We start from the raw sequence: 9,242 nt of genomic DNA, 5'->3' as shown, positions 1-9,242 counted from the left end.
ACATCATCTTGTGAGCATCATTCCCACTGGAGTTTTCCCTCTAATCATGGATTTCCCTAGTTAACATATCTGGTGTTATTGTACATGGTTATCTTTCTATGGTTGTTGCATCTATTGTTTGCATGTTTTAGAATTAATAAAGATATTAAGAGTTGTTTTAAGTACACAACTGATTCACCCCCACCTCCCCTAGTTATCTTGGTAGACTTTAATTTCTAAGAATTGGTATCATAGCATCGATTTTTTGAAGGAAAATTTTAATGACTTGAGGAGATTTGTCTTATTTCAAGAAAATAATTCCAGAGTTTGATAGAATTAACTATGATAACTGGAATGAGATGATGAAGACTCACCTACTATGCAAGGGTCCAAAATTCTGATTAGCTACTATGAAAAATAAGATTTTGATAGGAGAAGATAAGCTTGACTCTAGTGAACAAACTGAGAAAGATTTATTCATGCAGAGTATGCTTGCTAGAGAAACACTATTGACAACTCTTCCTGAAACATAATATGGAGAGGTAAAATCTTTGAATCTTGCACATGAAATTTGGATTAGTTTACAAAATATCAGCATGCTTGATGGAAAATTTGGATTACTCCCACTAGCCAACTAGAGATGTCTCAATGCCAAGTGTGTGATGACTTGTTGCAGAGGCAGATGAAGTTCATTGAAACACAGATACTAGTCATGAAGCCATGTTTTGTTGGCACAAGATAATTGGGTATGAGGATCAAATTTGGGAATGTGCATGAAGTCCCAATTCTTGTATACCCCATGCCATTCATTCCTAACATTGAGCTTCTTTGAGAGTTTTAATCAAGTATATATACTCATGTGCCCAGCCGGTCAACCCTCATTTGAGAAAGAAGTCCTAAAAATTCTTTACATATTTGTAGCTATATGCGAGTGCCCTATATAAAGGAGCAAGCTACAAGTTAAATAAAGTGGCATTCAATGGTGATTTCATCAAATCATAAAGAGGGCACTCAAATCATAAATGTGCAAGCTTGACTATAGATTTTCCACACACACAGTGACTAGTCATCAACTTATAGAGATGAACAATGGCCAACGAAGATTCTCCCAAATCACATTGGACTCCACCTATAATTGTGCCTCCAACAGACTTGCGGCTGACTTCCAGACATTGGTAATTGCTTTACCTCTTTGAGACTTGTTGGTAAATAGACTTGTCATTGTAATAATGGCCTAATGGAGTGTATGTGGTAAACCATTCACAAAAATTGGATAGGCCCTTGATATGCGGCCTTCCTCTACGTTTAGAGGGTCAACTCCCTTGTATGATATAATTTTGGAGTTTTTGAATAAATATGAAATCAAACTTTAAAAGATGCAAAAGCTCATGATGATGAATGCACCACATGACTTCACAACTTCCTTGAATTTAACATAAACTGCTAATAAAAAAAATCAAGATCTATGCTTGAGAAATATTACCAGCATAGTGCTGATCCAAAGATTCATAAACACCTGCACAATACTGTGAGAATGCTCGTTGCAAAGAGAATCAACATATTTAACAATTTAGATTCAAAAGAAGAGAACTCAAATTGCACATTCCTTTATTTTCTTGCACCAAGAACCTAAGAGGAATTTTTGATTACAAAGACAAAATTTGTACATACTTTCCAAATATCATCTTCTAATCAAAATTTTAGCATAGTGCTCCCTTATTCTAAAGCCAAAAAGTCCCTTTACAAAGCCCAAAAAGAGCCCTTATATAGACATGAGGTTAATAACTACCTCTTCGTGGTTAATAACCATCTCCAAAATACATAATTTTGGAGATGTTAATTAACCTCAATAAAATGAACCTATAAAAGGAAAACTTTAAAAAACAACACTTTAGCTAGAATTTCTAAGGATGTATACATATCTAATCATTGTTCTTCTAGCTATGAACTCTGTCTATCTAGACATAATTGACTTATCCTGAAAAGCCCTGTAAGCATTGAGGATGATCATCATTGAATCATAATTTGAGACGAACACGTTCTCCATCTTGAGTTTGGTTGTGAAGTATTTATCCTGGATCTCTTTCGACTCTTGTCGATAGGCTAAAATGTTGTAATCTTCCAGAGTGACTGCAACTAGACTGAGCTTCATCATAGTTTCGACATCTAATACTTGATTCTCTATTTATGAATGAATATGGATACTAAAGGAGTCAAGAATAAATTGGTAATCAATATGTTGAAGATCACCTATTGCTGCACCACCTGTGATAGTAGAGATTAATTCATCTATAACTTTCATTTTCAGCTACTCCTAAGAAGCTATTAGTTTTTCAAACTCAGTGATCCCTTTGCTGATATTTATCATTTTCCAATTAACACTTTTACTCTAGAGATGTGTTTGATTCTCACTTGGGTTAGAAATAATTTTCTTAAGAACTAGAGTGCTTATGTCTAACTTGGACATTTTTTGTAATTCGTCAACTACTTTTTGCCAAGTGACTTTCTATTCTTTGCTACTTTCTAGCTCTTTAGAAATTTTCTGTATCTGTTCGATGGCTTTTCCATATATTTCCTTCACTCCAATTATGAGTTTTGAAGCATCTTCTATCATTCTGCTTATCAAGGCTTCGATCATCATACTGTGTGACTTTTTTTTGTTTACTCTTTCAACAACAACATGGTCAAGAATGCCATCAGGACCTACTAAGGCTGGTGAAGTAACTGCTGTCTTCTCATTAGAGGAATTGCTAATTGAATTGATGTAAGAGACCAACATCTAGACTTGCTCCTTGAGTTGCTCCTTGGTTCTTTTCTCCTTCTTTGCTCATTGTAACATTTGGGTAGTGGTCACTTCAAAATTTTGAAAATCTTTTTCTACAGTAGATGGACCAAGATCAACCTTATCCAAAATGAAATCCGACTCAGATGCATCATCAACATTATTTTCAATTATGGGCTTGGCTATTTCTATGCATAGATTGCCTAAAGTTTTATCAACAACTAATCTAGACATCACTTTAGTCTTTTTCACTTTAGGAGGCTTCTGAAGGAAACTAGAGATCACATCAAATGGAGGCAGGATCATTTGAACAACCTTCTTCTTCTTCTGAAGACTAGTCTAGAACCATGAATGCGTAGTATTTGAAACTTGCATGTCACCTATTATATTTTCAGCAATCATCATTAAATCTTCTGAATTAGATATTTGATTATCCAACTGTGTGATGTCTATTAATGATATCTCAGGAGGAGAGAGACTCAAATGAGGTATTACTACATCATGAGAGGATGTAACAGGAATGTGTGGTTCAACAGCTTGAGGAGTTCCTTGATCCCTCATATTAGGCTCATTTCCTTCCTAAATTGATCTAGTAGATTTACTTTTCATTTTTGTCCTCCTCTTTTTGACTATAAACTTAGCTAGCTGATTTAGATCTTTGTCCTGATCTAGAACACTTGCATCTAATTGTTGCATTTTCTCACCAGAAGTTGCCTTTAATGCCATTCGAGATGATTCTCCTTAATCGCCTCTTCTCTCCCTACTTTGGAATTTAGCAGTCACTTTTTTTGCTTTGATTTTACTGACCCAATCTCTTGTTCTTTTAAGGACATAGGCAGTTCTTTCTTTTAGGCTTTTTAACTCCTGAATTGACCAATCAATAGGAGGAAGATCTAGTAATTTGATTTTCTCATAGTAGAATGGATCAACCAAGGAACCTTCATCATCATCTACACCTGTCACATCAATATCCACCTTGAAGTCTATTACTTGCCTTACTGTAAGTCACATCCAATCTATCTTCCTAACTTCAAAATCATTTTTACAATCCTCCCAAAAGTCCTCTAGAGCCGAAAAGTGACCAAGGCTAGGGTTTAACTTTAACTCATTAACTACATAGCCTTTACTATCATAAGGGAAACACATAGTATAAGGATACAAATTTATTGTGGCAATGGATCTCTCTATATTCCTCACATCTGATGCAGTGTCACATCTATAATATCTGATGCCGATAGGAAAAGGTACTTCATCTATCCTCCTATTTTTGCAAATTTTATTGATTTGACTAATCTGCCTACACATTTCAATCAGGAGCAATTTATCATCAAAGAATCTAGGTAGCATTAAGGGACACCCATCATAGGTAGCTAACCTAATATAAGTGAACTTCAAGAACTATATGAAGACACTTCCATATTTTTTTACTTTCATTGCTGCTTCTGGTGAAATTTTGAGTCCCATGTTTCCTTGGATTTCTCTTACAGTCAGCATCGTGAATGCATCATTCACTCTTCTAAAATGGTGCAGGCTATTGTCATACTGGATTTGAGGAAGATGATTGTAAATCATAGTTGTATCATCATATATACCTTGCCAATTAAGCCCCGACCAACTTTTGGTACTTGCAATAGCGAAGAAAAGGTATGAAGTCATGTAGAAGAAATCGTTTTCCTGAAGTTCCATGAGCTGTCTATGTAGTGAGTCACTAATAATTTCAGCCCAATCAATGTGTTGCTTCCCTTTGCAGACCATATTAATAAATAGGAACATCCAACCTTCAAACTCATGTGAATCCCGAAGACCAACTATCCTGCTTAATAAAGTTACCATGTTTGCCACGTCTTCCTTTAACAATGATCTATGGATGGATTTGGCTAGTTGAGATTTCCCTATCCTTGGTTGCAAGAGCCATGATCTAGCAAAAATGTTTAAACACTGAGTTTGATTTATGATAAAATACTCCTTGGCAGATCTTAGATTGATGTTGGCATATTGTACTTTGGTAGGTAATTAGAAAACAATGGCAATAGAGGTAGGATCTAGGTGAACACTTACTTTATTATTTGATGAAATAACTTCTCTATTATTTGGATAAGCCTTCATGCACTCCAATACTAGATCTAGGAATTATGCCGAAATGGGATGCTCTCTTGCTCGTGCCAAGCCACTTTCCAATATCTTTTTGGCTAAAGGGGTCCTTTCCTCGCTCTCAAGAGATGACCAAAAATCTTGAAGGCAAACACTTCCCAAAATGGTATCACCAATGTCTGGAAGCATACTTCTTAAAATAGGAGCATAATCCAACCTCTGATATTTGTACTTCATTGTTTGATTATTATTAATCCTTTGTCAAGTACACCCATGTCTTCAGCCCCGCATTGTCTCTTTATTTTTAGTTTAGAGTGGTAAACTAAACATTATATTAAAAAGATCACTATGCATTTGATTGGGGATCACCATGTTTTGGAATCTGTATCGAGCATTTAAAAGGATATGTTGATAATTAGCTTATCATTTCCTCAAGGATCTATATGACATATATGATGCTCCAACCTATATGTAGGTTGTCGATTGCCAAAGAAAATAAGGATGCTAATATGAATTTGGATTACTTAATGTTTGGAGATAAACTTAATGAAACTTACAAAGCTACTAGCTAGGAGGAAGACACAAGCATTTCATTTTGTGAAGCATTTTGTTAACAATCTACATACTTTGTCCATGTTCTCCACCTTTCTATTTAGGCATTACGTCAAACAATTCAAGTGCGACCTCAGGTATTGCTTACATTCTGCATAACATTTCTATAGATTTGAAAATGAACCATTAGAATTCTCTTTGATTCAAGGCAGTCACTATCTTGCATTAATTAGATTCCTTTCCCTTTGTTTATATTTGCATTCTTACTTCTTCAAACACTCGAGCTAGTTATAGATGATAGTCTCTATTTATGTTTGCACATTGCCTCTATTTGTAGCCTGTATTTTAATTGGCTAAAGACATTTTCATCAGTATTATAGGCCCGTGTCAATGCTTCATACCCATGGCATGAGGCTGGTGATATATTTGCATATTCCCAGGCTTAGTGATGGTGATATGATTATACCCACTGCTCACGTAGAGAGAACGTGCACTTGGGTTGGCAATATAGTGAACAAGGTGGCATGGGACTGTTTGATAAATTGTAGGTTTATTTGTTTCTTTAAAGTGTCTTTACCCTGATGGTGTGGAGAGAATAATGCACCCCTTTATGCATGTTGCAATGCTGAAAACCCACTGTGAATGCGTTACCATTTGGTCTTGTTACCAAATAAACGGGACAAGTGCTCTAGCTATTATGTTGATGACAACAATCAAACGAGAAGTAAAAGGAATTTATTTTCACCCAGAGTGATATACAAGATTGGTTGTTATTGTATCTTCAAGTTGGCATGATCATACCCATTGCTCATGTGGAGAGAACAGTGCACCTCTTTATATGTATGTTGCAGCCTCATATGGCTTATATATTTTGAACTGCATCGCACTACAAATGATCTCCTCTGGATTGTCTAGGTGGTGAATAAGAGACTACTTCTCTTTGAGAATGTCTTACCTTTATCTTCTTTATTCTCCCTACTTTTTGCATGCTTATTTTATTTCCTTCTGTCTAGTTTCAACTCATCAAGCATCCGCTTTTCCAAAATTTTAATAACTTTTGTCTTCTCATAAGGCAGATCTCTTAACACTTTTTCTATTTCAAGTCATTTACATATCTAATTTATCATGGATAAATTTCAAAAAGGTTAATAATCGTCTCAAAGAGGTTAATGATGATGGAAGGAATATGTGATTTTGGAGAGGTTAATTAACCTCTTCCAAAATACGTAATTTGAAAGTTATCATTAACCTTTCTGAGAGGCTAATGGTGGGAGAGAGAATACGTGATTTTGGAGAGGTTAATTAACCTCCTCCAAAATATGTAATTTGAAAGTTATCATTAACCTTTTTGAGAGGTTAATGGTGGGAGAGAGAATACATAATTTTGGGGAGGTTAATTAACCTCCTCCAAAATACATAATTTGAAAGTTATCATTAACCTTTTTGAGAGGTTAATGGTTAATGATAAACTTGAAAACATGTAATTTGGGTCTCTCCATTAACCTATGATAACTTGGGGCTCAAAAGCTGGATTTTGAAAATTCCAAGTGCTGGGCAGAGTTGGGAATGAGCCAGAGATATGAAGATTCAGAACTTCACAAAAACTCAAAGATAAAATAACCATTGCAATGATTGAATTGAGGCATATTTCACAAATAACCATAGGATTAACAAGGTCAAAATTGAGACATTTTGATAACCAGGTAACAAGACTATAGAAGGCTTGTGACACTCTAATATTCTCCACAAGTTTTAGTTCAAGGATAGTTTCCCAATATAGGTTCGAATTGTTGCCTAGACAGATTGAGAATTCAAAGTCATGATAACAACTTAAAGCCCACGAAAATAAGATTTGAGCAAGTTGCTAGCTGTCATCAGAACATCACAGGTGGAAAGATGAGTCCTTGTATGTTCAAATACTTCTTACAAATTGTATTATTGACTTAATTTCAAAAAAATAAAAACACAATGATTTTTTGTGAAATTTTCAACATTTGATCTTCATGATCTCTATATTTTGTGATTGAAAACAACAAAATTTTTGAGAAAATTTGTCCAACGCCACCCAAAATAGAGCTTCAAAAGATGACAACATCCATGGTGCTATCAGGTCAACCAAGCTCTTTTCATAAAGATAGGATCTAACCAGAAAAAGTGTTATTAATCTTTGGTGTAAAACTAAGATAACATACCTGATAGACACAATGCACTATGTGAACTTGTCAAGGAGCCTTCGGTATTTCTTATGACACCAAGGTTATGAGCATTATGGTATGGTGATGTCCGGTTTTAGGGACATTATAAAAGCCTAAAATATATCTTTTATAAGACTTATAAAAGATATATTGGACTCTCAAATATTTGGTTACAATAATTGAATGGGCACTTTATATGGTGAAAGTCTCAACTTAAAAAGGGTTCTTATTTTTCTCTACTGTTGGTGACAAAGATGATAGGAGGGAATGAATATGTTTTTACTACATTTTCTGGGTAAGCTACAACATAGAAACAAAAAAATCATGGGGTTGTTTTTTTTGTGTTTTAAATAATGAATACTTGATATTAATCTAATTTTATGGTCTGAATATCAGGTTTCTTGGATTGCAATCAATCTTGTGGTCATTTCTTTTCTATTTTTTTAAAACACTTTTTTGTGTTATGTCAAGTGAATAAATATGTCAGTTTATGTACTCATTTTTTGTAGATTGAAGCATTCAACTTCCTTCCATTTCTCTGTCATAGGGAAGGGTTAGTAAATAATCTTATAGTTGTTTATTGATTTTCCTTTTAATTACTCATATATGTAAACACATTCATTTCATCAAATACACATTCATTTCATATTGATGAAATGAATTTCAATAGTCTCTCTATCTTTAGGTTAAAGGAAGACTAATAATATAGAGTACAATCCACTATTATGTGGAACATAACACATTATCCAAATAATAGATAAAGACATAATGATTAAATTGTAATGGTAGTATATATTTTTAATTGATTGATTTAAAATATGCTATTACACTAATAATGCATTGTATACACGAAAACCTAACTTGTCAGGAGCAATCGTAAATAAGAAAACATTAGTTGCATACGCGTATCAAATATTCAAAAAGAAAAAAAACAAAATATAACCAACACTATGCTTGAATTTTTCAACTCAATGCAACCGAAAAGAAAAGTGCTCATGCAACCTCAAAGTAGCTCAACAAAGGCACCCATGAGAGGCCCTGTTGGTGTGCTTTAGATTGGAGGGATGTGGGTGTGCTCTCCCAAAACACAACTATTTGAATCCCTTGATAAACAATTTAGTATGAGATGAATGAATCTAAGACTAAATGAGTGGAGAAACCTTCAAGAAATGGCTATGAATGAGCCAATCCTCAAAGGATTCTAGGAATGAGATGGAAATGCAATGCAAGAAAGCAACCTAGAACATCATACTACCATGAAAGCTAATGCAAACTAAAAATCTAAGTAATGTAAACAACTACCAAAGGTTAGTTCTAAGCATAAAATCTCTAAAAAAGCTCTAGAATCACACTAGCATGATAACAATTCAAATGAATGAGATGTCAAATGCTTGAGACAAGGGCTCTATTTTTAGGATTGAGAGAGGCCTTGGGGAGGTGGCATCTACGTGGCATCCACACAAGTGCCACAAGGGAGACATGGAGACAAGTCATGCAAAGGTCAACATTCAAAGTTTGCTCACACATGTGTGAGCAAACTTGAAGGAAGGAGTGGGGGACAAAGGTGTAAGAAGTGTGGAAGGTGTGAGAGGTGTGAGAAGTGCGAAGGGTTCCTCACACATGTGTGAGCACACACTTAGGAA

Source organism: Cupressus sempervirens, chromosome 3 (assembly GCF_028749045.1).
Source record: "Cupressus sempervirens isolate cs-2001-9-10 chromosome 3, ASM2874904v1, whole genome shotgun sequence".
NCBI lineage: Eukaryota > Viridiplantae > Streptophyta > Pinopsida > Cupressales > Cupressaceae > Cupressus > Cupressus sempervirens.
This window is presented reverse-complemented; position numbering follows the sequence as displayed.